Genomic DNA, 16,000 nt, shown 5'->3' with positions numbered 1-16,000 from the left:
AGTTTAAATTATTTAAAACATGTATAAAATCTTTCACCGAGCATAGACATGCTAGAAAAACAGCCTTTTACGACGCACAATCAATGACACGCGCTAATAGAGGACACACATCTGTCCGTGCCCTAAAAATTGATGTCAATTTTCCAAAATATGAAGCATAGAAGACACGCATTTATGGGTACCCTAAAATTAGTGTCCAACAAAAAAAATTAAAAACACGGAGGGCACCTACCATAAAAAAGTTCGTCGTGTAGAACTGTCGTTTTATAATTTTTTCATCAACGCGTGTTCTTTAGTTTTTTAATTGCCAATGGGGGAATCAAATACCAAAACATTGAAAACCCCGCCTGATACTCTCCTCCTTCTTCTTCGTATGTTGTGAAATCCTCTTAGATTAAAAGAAACCCTAAAATCATTGTGACGGTTCCTGATATACGATTTTTAGTTGTGAAGTTCCTGAAATCATATTTTTGACTTCAAAATGCGATTTTTCTGAATTGCTACTTGGTGTGTTGAAGATCTATAATTTCATATTTTTGAAGTTCTTAAAATCCTCTTCGACCAACACTACCTCCAATCGACACCGAATTGTCAGGCCTCGTACGACGACGATGTACGGGCCTTATCGACCAACACTTCATCCACCATCACCGTTTGCAGCTCTCCAACCCCATCCTTGGGCGACCAATGGATGATGTTCCCGCAAGTCAATTTGGTGTGACGCATCTTGTCACTCATAAAACCACGCACCAACAGTTTGCTTGCAAGTCAATCGCGATGCAGAAGCTGATTAACAAGGATGACATCGACGTTGTCTTTCGAGAGCTCCATGGCGCCTACGAGGATCGCTTGCTAGTCAATCGATGATTGTCGTCCGCTCATAGGGCCAAGAAATTGAAATCAAAGGGTTAGGGTTTTGTCAATTTCTGGTTTTGTAATTTTCTCGTTCAGTAATTTTTTTATGTTTCCTAATTATTGGTTTTGTAGTTTGTCAATTCTACAAGCCACCATGGCTTGCCGAGGAAGATGAAACGCTACTCACTAATTTCAGGGTGCATCACTTGAAACATTATTTCTAGATTAGTTCCCAAAAACGCAATTCAAGATCGCTAGCGATTGAAACAATTTTGCAATTGGAGATTGTTCCACCAGTTGCGTTCATAAAAAAATGCTACTTATATCAAAACCACCTACCATAGTAACAAGTGTGACATAGCTACCATTGGTATGTGATTTTGTGTGCATTATGTTATAAAAACGGAAAATTACAGAAAAGCCCTTGCAATCTCATTTCTACTTGTATATGTTTGATTTGAATAGATGATGGGAGATTAATGGATGATGTTGAAGCTGGAGAATTATGGGGTTTCTTTGGTGGATTTTCTCCACTTCCAAAGAAAACATCTACAAATGATGCTCAAAGTACTCATGCTTATCCTACTCAGCAACTTTGGTAATATTTTCGTATATTATTCTATTACTATTCTATCTCTTTATTCAACAATTAACAAAATTCTAATTTTGTTTTCTTGTTTTAAGTATCATAAAGGGAAAGCAATACCTGTAGCTGATGATTCATACAAAGAAGTTACTAGACACACACCATTGTTATCTTCTAGATTGTGGAGCAAAAATTTATGTGTGGGTTAGAAGAAGTACTAATCTTGAAGAAAGAAAAGCTGCAAATGGAGCTGCAGAAGTAAACATTATATCAAACTATATAAATATAAATATAAATTTCCAAGGTTCTTATTATAATAAATAACGTATTGATTTACAGGAACATTTACGTGTTCATGAAAGACCAAAATCCAATATCATTCGAATGATTGAGAATTTTGAGACAGTTTCTTTCAGATCAAAGTTTGATTCATGGCCTCCATTGAGTGATGTGGTTGCATCTAAAGATGGTAGAGGGAAGGTGGCTGCTTAAATCTAACAGCAAGAAGTAAGAACAGGGGAACAGAGAATAAGAAGAAGCAATTGAGGGGTATTTTTGTCCAACTTTCTGCTGGGATTTTTATTGAACTGAAAAAACTCACTGTAACATCATAAATAACGTTCCTACTTATACTTGAAAGAAACAAAGCAAACTAACTAGATGGGTTTATCTCTAAAATGCAGGAAGAAAGGATAATGACTAAAAGTTCAAAAAATAAACTAGATAAATTCTTCTAAACTTCTGGATTATTCCAACATAGGTCACCAAAGTAGAGCTATATAATCCAGCATTGGTTAAAACCTTGCTTTTTTAATAAGGTCTTGAATATAGAGAGAGGGTCTTTTGAAAATGAATGAATTTATCTATGAAAGAAATCAATTTTATACAAGTGTGTTGAAAGTTCATCGTCTGAGGATGATGTCTATCACTCATCCGTTTGTCAGCATCTGGGTTCTATGAGCGACCCTGTTTTTGGAGTTGTTGACGAAGGCTTTGTTTCATGGTATGAAAATAGTTAGTATCACCATGTATGTCCACTTCAGGATACATTAATTCTACTGGTATGTCTTCTGGTTTTAATAATATTCCACCCCTGTAATTTTTTGATGCCATTATATCAAACTATATAAATATAAATATTAATTATCCTGGTCTGGATGACTAATTGGTTTTGTTTTTTGTTTGGGTTTGATATTTTGATTGGTGTGAAGGGTGAGATGATTTTTGATAATATTTAATGTGACATTTGTTTCAGGTTAACACAATGTTCCATTTGGATCAACCTATGTATCTTCTTGGGTTTCTTGCTAACCAGAGCAGGGTTTATCTCATTAAAAAAGAATTCAAGTGAGTGGGTATAATTATCTTTAAATAAACAATTATCATCAACATTTATGCTAATATTTTTTCTTTAATTTTTATGTTTTAGTGTCATTGGTTACACTCTGCTCCTGATATTAATCGAGTACAAGACACTTGTGATGCGTGGAGACATAGAATGAGCTTATGGACTTTTACCTTCAATCCCAAAGGAGCATTATAATAGGTAGAGTTTCAAATATTATATTGTTATTAACAAAATTTGTATCTTAAATATATATTATATTTTTATATAAACGAATTCTGGTTGTTTTCTTCAATAGTGTTGCTCATTTTCTGGAGTCATGGGGCAAGGTTGAAGAGGCCTTGGAAGTTGCTACAGACCCTGATTATAGATTTGAGTTGGTTATTCAGCTTGGTAAACTTGACATTGCCAAGGTAATAGATTGCTTTTTAATTAAAAACCAAGGGCATTGATGGAATTGGTATATGAGATTCCATTTCATGGCATGTTTGGTTGCTAAATAGAGGCAATTCAATTCCGCTGGAGTCCTACACTTACTATGTTTGCTGGATTTCATTAGGAGGGTGGAAGGAATTCAATTCCGTTTTTTATTTATTTTTCGTTAAAAAGACTAAAATACCCTTGTTATATAATATTAAAATAAATAAAAACAAAAATTCTGATATATATATATATATATATATATATATATATATATACATATATATATATATACATATATATATATATATATATATATATATATATATATATATATATATATTCACAATAAATAACATTTTTTAATTCCTCATGCATCATCCTTGTTGTTGAATGGGCTGTTGTTATTCCACGGTGGACTCTTGCTTTTTCTATTCTTTAGCAAGGTAGTTTATGTCAGAATTTCTATTTAAGAATCATAATTATGTAGATAAATAATTAAATATGTATCTTAATATCACATGTTTAATTATGTTCACTAACTATTATATATGCAGGTAGAATTTCTACTAGCTTTGTTCAAGAACAAAAGGAAAAAGAATCTGTTTGCAAATAGGGTATGTATGTTGTTGTTGTTCCTCCAATTTATTTTTAGTTCCATGGGCCAATTTACAAAATTGAGTGATTTATGCAAATAATTTCACTAAACAGATGATTGTTAACAGAAGAGCAAGGTATGCTGCTACAAAGCTAACGACAGATGTTTTAAGTCTCTACAAGGTATTAACTTAATATTAATTTTTTTAATTAAAAAAAGTATATTGAATTTATTGTTTTTTCATGGACGATGAAAATTGGCACCACTACGTGTAGAAGTCATTGGAATCAGAGATGGAAATGGAAATGGTGCTCCTTATCTGATGCACCTAAAGGTTTTGACACCAAACGTAATCAGTGAGTCCCTTGTTGTCATATATATTATATTATATTTATATATATGGAAGCTAGTTCCAATACTTAATCCTCTACATTTAATTTTCTCTGTGGATGTGTTGGGTATGACAAGATCCACTTTGGCATCTCTAAGTAAAGGATTTGCTGAGCTCTCCATAGATGGACAGTTTCTACAACTGCGCTCAAAACAGGTTTAACTTTTTTTCCCTAGTCAAGCACATTACAGTAGAAGTCAAACCACACTACACCATACCTAAGTAATAAATTATATTCCCAGGTATGGTCAAGAAGAATAACAGGGGTAGGGACGGATTCTTACAAGGGATAGAAGCTCTTACACAAGGTTTTACTTTTAGGGCATTTGGTGTAGTGAGGAAACCTGTTGAAAGTGCCAGACAGATCGAATGGTATTCTTGGACTTGGGAGAGCCTTTCTTGGATTCGTGGTACAACCAGTGAGTGGAGCATTGGAGCCACTGGAGGTGGAAGATCATATGAATATACGAGTCTGTCTTCACCTGTTTCGTTTCGTTTCTTGAAGCCATTGTTTGGGTGATTCTCAAGATTCCGGTTTCGTTTCTTGAATCTGTTGTTTGGGTGATTCTCACTTATTACGTAGTTGGTTTCAATTCTAATATTGCAAGGTAATTAATTATATTACATTACAAAATCACAGATTGAAAGTGTCAAAAATATGTTTTTTGATTTGCATATGTTTATTTAACGGATATTTCTTGTTTTACAGATTCTTCAAGCAATATCTTCTGCTTTTGCTTTTTAACCAAATGTCTTCAGAATTTTTTCGGTTCATTGGGTTGAAATATGATTGTTGCAAACATGTTTGGTTCATTTGCACTTCTCTTAGTCTTTGCTTTGGGTGGCTTTGTTCTTGTTCGAGGTACTAATTGTTTAGAAGCATACTGAAACATGACTATTGATCCATTTTTACTGTCAACTATTTTGTTTTCAAAGAGGACATAAAGAAATGGTGGTTGTGGGGATACTGGTCATCTCCTATGATGTACACTATGAATGGAATTATTGTGAACGAGTTTCTTGGGAATCAATGGAATTGCTATTTTTCATTTTCTGTTCTTTTTTGTTTTGATTATGAAAACATTGACTGATGTTTTTAATGCAATATGGTTTGGAATAGTGAACTAATTTGTTTGAACATTTTTTAGCATGGGTAGATTGGGGAGGAAGTATTGTCAAGTGGAACACTAGTACATGGAAGCGTATAAGATGATGGGAGGTTTCTTGCAATGTAAGACTCCATTTGCTTTTCTTAAACTTCATGTTATCACTTAGCATGTGTATAAATCTGCTTCTGGTCAAATGGATCTGTTTCAAAATAAAACATCTCAATTCTCAGATGAAGAATCTATAGTAGTATTTTATATGAATGATAAACGTTGATGCATTAATTGCAAAGGTACGATCCAAGGGGACATATTTATATTGAATTCTAGTAATATGAGGATGCATAGTGTAGTGAAGAAACCACATCTTGGCGTTGTTACAGCTCTAGCCTTCTCATAGGATTCAAGGTTCCCTCCCTTTCTTTCTTTATAAATTCTTTAATTCAGACTTCAGACCTTTGACCTTTCCATACCCATATTTTTTTATATAAGAAAGCTTGTTTTTTTGTAATAATTACAATTTCTTTCAGACACGCATGGGTGACTATCTCAAAGATGTGGCATTCAGTCATATCTAAAAGCTTACAGATACAACAGTTAAATCAGGACTTGAAGTTGCACTCTATCCTCAAGAAATAAGTTAGAATGTCAATTCACTTCATTATCACTTTCATTTTGCTATTGATTTTCCCTTATTTTTAATATAAAATATTGTTCTTAATTCTGATTGTATGTTTTTGACAAATGGAGATTCCATATTTGGATGAATGGGATCAAAATGAAAAGGATCACTCCATCTCCTTAGGTCGGGCTGTTAAGGATATGGAGTCTAGCTCTCTCCATCTTCTAGTTTTATGTGGTGCAAAGTTATGATCTTCAAATCTTAATGATCTTCAAAAGTAAAACTGTAAAAAGTTATTTGTTATGCTCATTGATTTTACAGCTAGATGTTGATGTGATGCAAAGAATATCAGGTCTGGAGCAGCTGTTGATGTGATTAAGAGAATATCAGTCTCCATATGCTCTTTAGTAACTAAGGTGAAGCGGAACAGCTAACTCTACATGAAACATTTCTACTTTCTAGTAGTGACAATAGGTTTCCATGATGGCATGAAATTGGTATTAAGTATTTGCATTGTTATTATATTATACCCCTCACATTTTTCCAAATTACCCCTTCCGCTACAATGTTTTTTTTTTGTGTATTTTGTGCATCAGGTAAAGTTGATGGAAGAAAGGAATATGAAGCCACTTGATTTAAATCTTGCAGCATTATCAGCAAGATGCAGTAAAGACTTGGAGTTGAATTTGGCTAAGTCATTATTGAGTGAGATGAGCCAATGTACAACTGCTTATCCATATAATCAGTTGTTTGGAGCATTAGTCTGAAAGAATTATGAAAGGCAAGATGCAACTTTACTTAGTTGGAATTTGATGTACATAGTAGATTAGATGCAAATTTATATATTGTAAGATATAGAATTGTATGACATTAAATTTATGCAATGGATTCTATTTTTTGTATATGATATTTTATTTTCTATTATGAAACATTAAATACAAATTTAATTTGAAAATAAGTAAACCTATAAAGAATATTTTTTTTAAAAATTTTTAAAATTATGATACGCAAAAATGTGTGTCATCTTCATTTATGACATGACCTTTCTTGACAGGGGCTTTGTTGATACGCATTGCGTGTCATTAACATGCGCGTCGTAAGGTTACGACACGCGAATGTGTGTCGTCTTCCTTTATGACAGGGCCTTCCTTGATACGCATTGCATGTCGTAAACGCGCGTCGTAATTGTGCGCCGTAAATGAGCGTCGTAAATGCGCGTCGTCTATAGATGATGCTTAAAAGCGCGTCGTCTCTCTTTATGACAGCGTCTGAGCCTTTTACGACACGCAATGAGCGTCGTAAAAGGCTGTTTTTCTAGTAGTGACAGCAAGTAAACAGACAATATGCACACATAGCACATAGTAAATACTTCATATCTATGTGTAAGTTGAAGGGGACCATGCACTCACCTGAAAGGTGGTGACTCAGCACTCGGACAACGCTTCGATACTCTCAAAACAATTTTCCTTCGATAAAACCTAATACCAATACCAGTAGGGTTTAGTCTAACGATAATCGCAACAAATTAATAGTCTAGCTATTATTATTATTATATAAGAGTTAAATAACACTCAATATAACTCATAATAATAGCCCAAATACTCATTATAAGTTCCTAATAATGTTACTATATTAAAACATAAGCTATACTAAAGATAGGGTAGGCATAGCTCACTTACAACGGGTTTTCTTGAAAATCGGGCTTCACTGGAGAAGCGTTCCCGAGCAGAAAGGCTCTTTTCTTGGGATTCCGGGAGCCTCGTGGCTTCCTTCGGGTGCTAGGGGGTTTACCTAGGCTTTAGGGGGGGGGGGGGGGTTGGGAGGCTAGAGAGGGAAACTAGAGAGAGAAAGTGAGTTTGGGAGGTGTGAAGAAGAGGCGAGACCTGACACCTCTATTTATAGTGAAAATATCTGATGGACTCGCCGAGTAGGGGGACCTACTCGCCGAGTTGGTGCGTGTGGTGGCCTTCTGGTGGTGCCACGTCACCCCCTATCGCGTATCAGCCTTCAAACTTAGAAAAATCATAACTCTCGCATACGAGCTCCGTTTTTGACGTTATTTTCTTGAACGCGTAGGTAAAATGAAGATATACAACTTTCATTTAGACTCCGTCGGCTAATTCTCGACCGATCTCAAATTTAACAGTAGGAGGCGTTTAGACTGTTAAATGACCGCGAAGAATTCGTAACTCCTTCATACGGACTCCGTTTTCGTCTATCTTTTTACCATTGAGTTCCTATTAATGAGATCTTAAACTTTCATTTAGGTCACGTAAGCCAAAAACCACCCGAACTAAAATTCAAGTTTCGGGTCGTGCACTGCTAAGTTGAATCTTAGAAAAATCATAACTTCCTCATACGAAGCCAGATTTGGGCGTTCTTTTTATCGATGCTCTTAGTTTAACATATTCTATGACTTTCATTTAGATTTCTAAGGCTAAATCTCGCTCTATCGTAAATTCACTATTTACGCTTCCCGGTGTCGCGCCGGTTTTGCCGTAAAACTTCGACGGACCATAACTTCTTCGTTATAACTCGGATTTCGGCGTTCTTTATATGTACGAAAACCTTGTGACATATTCCACAACTTGGTTAAGATTCTTTATTCTATATAATCTTTTGTCGAAAAGTCGTTTTCAACCCCTATTGCCTCTAAATTGACTAGCCCAGATCTGCGGGTGTTACAACATGGGAGCCAGAGGAGGAGATATGGGAGCATTATCTCGATCTATTCAAAGCAACACGGACTTCGAGGACAAAGTCTAGTTTAAGTGGGGGAGAGTTGTAACACTCCAAATCATGTATTACCTTGAAACCCTCGAAGAATTCTAAATATAGCATAATAGTCCCTTAAGTACGTTGGGCGTACTCATGAGTACGCTTAGCATACTATGCAAGGATGATTGCAGATGGGAAGCACGTACACTGCGCATACCAGAAGTACGCTAGTCCTACATGATGAATGTCCAAACCCTAATTTCTGGACTTGACGCCTATTTAAACGTCCTTAAGCCACTTGGACTTAACCCTAGAGAGCCTCCATAGCCTTAGTTAGTCCTCCTACTCCAAAGAGATCTTGTGAGACCATTTTAAGCTTAGAAAGGGTGTTGGTGTCCATTTTTAGTGTCATTCAAGAAGAAGAAGTTGTCAAGCAAGCTTGGAGTGACATTGGACTTCAAGAATCTGCATCTAGTTCACCTTGAGGAGCTTCTGGAGGTATAAAGCTTGGACCTTTCCACCTTATTCATTAGATCTAGCTAGGTTTTTCTAGTTTTGTCCCCTTTGTTGGTTTTCGATCTCCTCTTGTGATTTAAGCAACTCCAGAGGATGGAAATGTTAGATCTGAGGTACTTTGGTCCACTTATAACATAAAAATGAACTCTTGGTGGGTGTTTTGACGTCATGCATGGGTTAAGACCCTTAAAAAGGTATTAATGTGAGTTTTGGGAACATATGAAACATGTAAAGGCATAAAGTTGCCAACTTTATGCCCTTGGTCATCTTAATAAGCTTAGATCTGACTTTTGGATGTCAGAAAACCGAGTATTAAGCACTTAATGGAGAAAGTGCTTAATCTGTTAGTACGATGGGTGTAACCTAGCGTATGTAGTGCTTAAGGCCCATAGTCTCAGTACGCTGCACGTACCAGGGTGGTATGCTAAGCGTACACATATCATATGGGCTTGGATTCTTTTTGGGCCTTTGAATTGTTGGGCCTTAATTGGTCATTGGGCCTAGTCGTATTTTGGGGATGGTGGGTCAGTTTATCTGTTTTGGGCCATGGATGTTATTATTAGGCTTTATTGGGCCATAAGGCCCATTAATGATTTTTGGACATGGGCTTTGGGCCCATTAACAAAGGAAGAATATTTGGGACTTTATGGAAGGACTTGGGGTTTGGGTTTCCCTTTGATCATGTGAATTCCTAACATTGGGTAATGTTATTATTCAATAAGGGTGGTTACGGACAGTTAGGATAGCAACTTTCAGATTCTTCGGACAGAGGTGAGTCTCCTTACCATACTAATGGGTCAAAGGCACCAAGGCCAGCCCATTCTATGTTATGTGGTACACTAGATGTTGTAGAGATATATGGTATAATAATAGCTTTATGCTAAGTAGTATGCTAGTGATCGTATGTTATTACATGGAAGATCACGAGGGAGCCCGTGACAGTTGGATATAAGACCATGTGGGGTAGCCCATGGCATTCTGAGGTAAAGACCATGTGGGGTAGCCCATGGCATTCCCAGGTAAATACCATGTGGGGTAGCCATTGGCACGATGTTGTAACACCCTGGGGGGAGCCCATGGTATCCTTATAGGTTTATGTATGCATCGCTTATGTGATATATCTAGCTTTTATAGCTAACATGATATTTGATATGTGGATTGTGTGTGTGGTTTGCTCTGGGGAACTCACTAAGCATTAGCTTATAGGTTGTGGATTTGTTTTAGGTACTACAGATCCCAAGGGTAAGGGAAAGGCGAGATGGCGCGGCGTGTACTCTCTTTCAGGTGTTTTTACGGGACACTCTGATGTTTGGAATAAAAGTTGTATTTGACTTAGGTTTTGAAAATAATTATAATTGGATTTCTTAATTTATGAAAATGTGTTTGATTATTCAAAAATGAAAATTTTTCTTTGAAAAATTGGGGTTGTTACAAGTTGGTATCAGAGCCTTGGTTTGAGGGACTCGGGTACACTCTCGGGTGTGTCAGGACTCAAACTAAGGAGATGGTAAAATTGTTTTCAAAAATAAAATAAAAAGCTTTTGAAGAAAGGAAAAGATGAGAGTGCAACGCGCGTGATCAGCCGAGCCAAGTAAGTAGTTCCCAAATATGTTAGCCATGTTATACTGATATTTGAGCTTTGATGATCCTATGGAAATTGCTATGTGTATGCTTTTAAAATTGTGTACGGTTAGGAGCTTATAGCCTTAGAATGATTGATTTGGCCTTATTTCTTGTTCCGTGTCTGGTTGTGGTCCTAGGGTAGAATATTATATTCGAAAGTCTATTTGATCTTTTTTCTGTGTATAATTTGCATGCATAAAGGCAACTTGTTATGATTGGTCTGATGGATGTGAGTAGGGAAAATCTTAGGACGGCATGGGATTTAATGTATACGGTATCCCATGGGATATGGTTTATTTTGGGACGAATTTGAGTTATCAGGTAGAGCATTAGGACAGGTAGGTGTGGAAGGTAGTATTGGGCTCGTACTACTGAAAGCACAGGACCTGTACCCGAACCAATGTTAGCCTAGGGAGCTCTAAGGAGGACCGGTGTAGGAAGGTCACTGTTATAGATATCCTGATCATTATGTTTTATGGAATTGCAGTACAGTATGGTAGGCATGATTTGGGGAAGGGGGATCAGGATCGGGATCTGGATCCTGGACTGGATCAGGCGACACTATCGATGTCATTGACGAGAGGCTACGTGAGCTTATTGCAGTCGAGGTTACAAGGGGCATCCTTGACACTACACGAGTCATCTTTGGGATGGTCAAGGAGGGCATTATGGATATTATGGAGGAGAGGCTCAGAGCCGAGATCGCTGTAGGCCAGGTTGGGGCCCGAACTCCCTCATTTCGGGAGTTCAAGGAGTGCAGAGCACCAAAGTTTTTCAGGGTCAGGGACCCCATTGTTAGCCGATGCTGGGTGGTGGATATTAAGAACATACAACGCACGAGTTCTTGCCCAAATGCGGAAAAGGTGGGATTTGCTTCTGGAATGCTGAGAGACAGGGCTTGAGATTGGTGGGGCAAGGTTACTAGCCAGGTAGGAGCAGCCGTGTGGCTGAGATGACATGGGCCGAGTTTGTTTGGCGATTTGACTTGGAGTTTGCACCAGCCATTGAGGATGGTGAGGGAGTTCCAGGAACTCCAGTAGACCACCGAGACTGTGGTGGAGATCACCGCCAAGTTTTGGGAGCGAGCATTGTTGATCCCACAGTATGCTACCGATAACGATATGCAGAGGAAAAAATATCATTCCATGTTGGGGGATGATATCCGGGAGTTTGTGAGCTTTATAGGGTGCAAAATAATGAATGAGATGGTAGAGAAGGCCCATGAGAGGGAGATGGAGTTGGACTTCCGCACCAAGCAGAAGCCGGAGTAGGTGCAGGCAGCGGTGGGTCAGGCTAAGAAGCCTAAGACCTCAGACACTTCCAACAGGGCCGAGGCCAGTGTGCCAGGTGCGGTAAATCGCACAGTGGGTCTTGTCAGACAACAGGAATATCAGGATGTTACTCTTGTGGCCAGCAGGGCCATTTGAGCAGGGATTGCCCCAAGAAGGGCTTGATATGTTTCCACTGCAACTAGACTGGACATAAAAAAAGCTGATTGTCCGAGGTTGCATGGAGGGGGTGGAGCAGTGGTGGCACCGGTGCCCGCCACGATGAGGATTATTGATGGCCGCCCTGTTAAGGCGGATGCCCTCAACGATGAAGAGTTGTGCATTTCAACTGACTACCAAGGAGGCTCGGGCAACGCCAGACGTTGTGGCTGGTACGTGTCTATTATTCTCTGCTCCTATTATTTGTATGACGTGTGTGTACTTTATGTTTGTATAGGGACCTTGTTGGTCAATGGTATGTCTGCTCATGTCTTGTTTGATTCGGGTACTACCCGATCTTTGGTGTCCCTTGCGCTTAACAAGAAGTTCTGGGACGTGCCGAGAACTTTGGATTCCTAACTTGAGGTAGAGATTGTAGATAACCACATCGTGATTGCTGTGAGGGTGTATCAGGACTGCATCCTGAATGTGCTCGGCGAGAGGTTTCACGTTGACCAAGTGAAGATACTGTTGTGAGGGTTGAAGGTGATTGTCGGGATGGATTGGCTGGGCGCCAACGGAGCCATGATCGATTCTTAGCGCCAGTTGGTGAGGGTTCGAACCCCAAGTGGGGGAGACCTGGTTATACATGGTGAGAGGGCCTCGCAGGGGCCAACTCTCTGTTCTGTTGCGAGGGCCATGAGATTTCTACAGCAGGGATGTATGGGATTTCTGGCTTATATCTCAGATACGAGGGTTGAGACCACAACGGATATGGGAAGTCTGCCGGTGGTACATGAGTGACATTTAACTTCAAGAATCTGCATCTAGTTCACCTTGAAGAGCTTTTGGAGGTATAAAGCTTGGACCTTTCCACCCTATTCTTTAGATCTAGCTAGAGTTTTCTAGTTTTGTCCCCTTTGTTGGTTTTGGATCTCCTTTTGTGAGTTGAGAAATTCCAGCGGATGGAAATGTTAAATCTGAGGTCCTTTGGTCCATTTATAACATAAAAATGAAGTCTTGGGGGGTGTTTTGACCTCATGCATGGGTTAAGACCCTTAAAAAGGTCTTAATGGGAGTGTTGGGAACATATGAAACACGCAAAGGCACAAAGTTTCCAACTTTATGCCCTAGGTCGTCTTAATAAGCTTAGATCTAACTTTTGGATGTGAGAAAATCAAGTATTAAGCACTTAATGGAGAAAGTGCTTAATTTGTTAGTACACTAGGCGTAACCAAGGATACGCAGCGTGTACGACCCAGAGACTCAGTATGTTACGCATAGCAGGGTGGTACGCTAAGCGTACGCACAACAGATGGGCTTGGATTCATTTTGGGCCTTTGAACTCTTGGGCCTCAATTGGTCATTGGGCCTGGTCTTATTTTGGGGATGGTGGGTCAGTTTATCTTTTTTGGACCATGGATGTTATGATTGGGCTTTATTGGGCCATAAGGCCTATTAATGATTTTGGACATGGACTTTGGGCCCATTAACATAGGAAGAATATTTGGGCCTTTATGGAAGGACTTGGGGTTTGGGTTTCCCTTTGATCACGTGAATTCCTAACATTGGGTAATTTTATTATTCAGTAAGGGTGGTTACAGACAGTTAGGGGAGCAGCTTTCGTATTCTTCGGACAGAGGTGACTCTCCTTACCATACTAATGGGTCGAAGGCACCAAGGCCGGCCCATTCTATGTTATGTGGTACACTAGCTATTGTAGAGATATATGGTATGATAGTTAGCTTTATGCTAAGTAGTATGCTATTGATTGTATGTTATTGCATGGAAGATCACGGGGGAGCCCGTGGCAGTTGGATATAAGACCATGTGGGGTAGCCTATGGGATTCCCAGGTAAAGACCATGTGGGGTAGCCCATGGCACAATGGTATAAGACCCTAGGGGGAGCCTATGGCATCCTTACAGGTTTATGTATGTGTTATGTACTGTGTAGATACTTCTAAAATATATGATATCTTATTTGATTATGTACGTTATTGCATGAAAGACCCCAGGGGAGCCCGTGGCTGTTGGATATAAGACCATGTGGGGTAGTCCATGACACTCACAGGTAAAGACCATGTAGGGTAGCCCATGGCACGATGGTGTAAGAACCTAGGGGGAGCCCACGATATCCTTACAGGTTTATGTATGCATGGCTTATGTGATATATGTAGTTTTTATAGCTAATATTATATGTGATATGTGGATTGTGTGCGTTGTATGCTCGAGGGAACTCACTAAGCATTAGCTTACAGGTTGTGGATTTGTTTCAGGTACTTCAGATCCCAAGGGTAAGCTAAAGGCGAGATCGCACGACGTGCACTCTCTCTCAGGCGTTTTTATGGGCCACTCTCATGTTTGGAATAAAAGTTGTATTTGACTTGTGTTTTGAATACAAATTTTAATTGGATTGCTTAATTTATGGAAATGTGTTTGATTATTCAAAAATGAAAATTTTGTTTGAAAATTTGGGTTTGTTACAAAGGCAATCATCTAACTACAACTCCTACTTAGTGGGACGACATTGTGGCCTTTGACACACTCCACTAGAAGGTAACTCACCTAAATGTCGTGCAGTAACTGAACTGTCCTCGGCACTAGGAGCAACTCCTCTCAAACTCCTACACATGATGACCTCCCTTAATTACCATTCCCTACTCGTAACCCTTTCAATGGTCAACTCAGGTCAAAGTCAAAGTCAAGGTCAACACCTTGGTTAAAGTCAATTTTTGGTCAAAGTCAACACCTGGTTGACGCAACTCGTTGAGTTCCATAATCCACAAAATGCTAGAACTTCGATCCTACTCGTCGAGTCTTTCAAGAACCCGTCGAGTTCTCCTTCATATAGAATCGGGACCCTTTGCTCGTGACTCGCCAAGTTCATCCTTGACTCGTCGAGTTATTCTCAATATCAGTATATACATTGCCTTGAACTCGCCGAGTTCATCCTTGAATTCATCGATCTCTTTGATCTTCCAGTCCACATTCACGTCCATCTTGTTGAGTCCTCTTCTAGACTTAACCAAATTGCGCTGACATAGAAAAGGTTGGGGATCCATGACCCGACTCACTGAGTCCTATGAACGACTCGTCGAGTCCCCCAAATTCCAAGTCTATCCAGTCAATTTTAGTTGGGCTTAATGCATCCAGAACATAGATATGACCTCCTAGGATCGATATAGCATGTAAAGTTACAAACTTTACGTGCATGCATGGGTTAACTAGTCCATAAGGTCCTAAAAAGTGTTCCATAAGATCCATGGGACTCCCATGGACATAAAGTTGGCACCTTTATGCCATGGAGTCCCTCTAAGACTCTGGATCCGAAGTCCTAACACCAAAACAAGCTTGCATCCATGAATGGTTCCATAATGAGCTCCAAATTGCTCTAAACTACCCTATGGAGAGATCTAATGAATGAATGAACAAGGTACAAACCTTTTACCTCAAATGAGCAGGGAATGTGACAAAATCTCTGGATCTACTTGATTACTCTTGATCTCCCAAGCTTCCTTTTTCTTCTTAAGCTTCAAAAACAAACAAGATGGCTCAAAAGGTCAAGAACACTCACAAACTGATTAGGGTTTTGAGAATAGGGTCTGAGGGTGATGGAGGCTGGAGTGGAGGCTATATAAGTTGTTTAAACAGGGTGTAAACCCTAAGATTTAGGATTTCATCCAGATAGATGTACTCGTCGAGTCGGGGCTTCCAACTCGGCGAGTAGACACTTCCACCCGCGTCTAAGATTCGCATCTACTCAACGAGTTGGGAACCAGGCATTACAACTCT

The 16,000-nt window shown here is 39.0% G+C and overlaps 1 long non-coding RNA gene across 1 annotated transcript; it reads left to right on the top strand.

Annotated features, from left to right (window-relative positions):
• Positions 1 to 341: 341 nt before the first annotated feature.
• LOC122198277 (uncharacterized) lies at positions 342 to 6,825 on the top strand. Its single transcript, XR_008232400.1, has 17 exons — positions 342 to 1,225; positions 1,321 to 1,453; positions 1,540 to 1,699; positions 1,781 to 1,990; positions 2,697 to 2,788; positions 2,871 to 2,987; positions 3,085 to 3,199; positions 3,764 to 3,823; positions 3,918 to 3,986; positions 4,080 to 4,160; positions 4,273 to 4,351; positions 4,438 to 4,803; positions 4,905 to 5,057; positions 5,344 to 5,426; positions 5,595 to 5,709; positions 5,832 to 6,420; positions 6,520 to 6,825. It is a non-coding gene; the product is annotated as an uncharacterized LOC122198277 (long non-coding RNA).
• Positions 6,826 to 16,000: the final 9,175 nt, after the last annotated feature.

Source organism: Lactuca sativa, chromosome 5 (assembly GCF_002870075.4).
Source record: "Lactuca sativa cultivar Salinas chromosome 5, Lsat_Salinas_v11, whole genome shotgun sequence".
In the NCBI taxonomy this organism is placed as follows: domain Eukaryota; kingdom Viridiplantae; phylum Streptophyta; class Magnoliopsida; order Asterales; family Asteraceae; genus Lactuca; species Lactuca sativa.
This window is presented reverse-complemented; position numbering and strand designations above follow the sequence as displayed.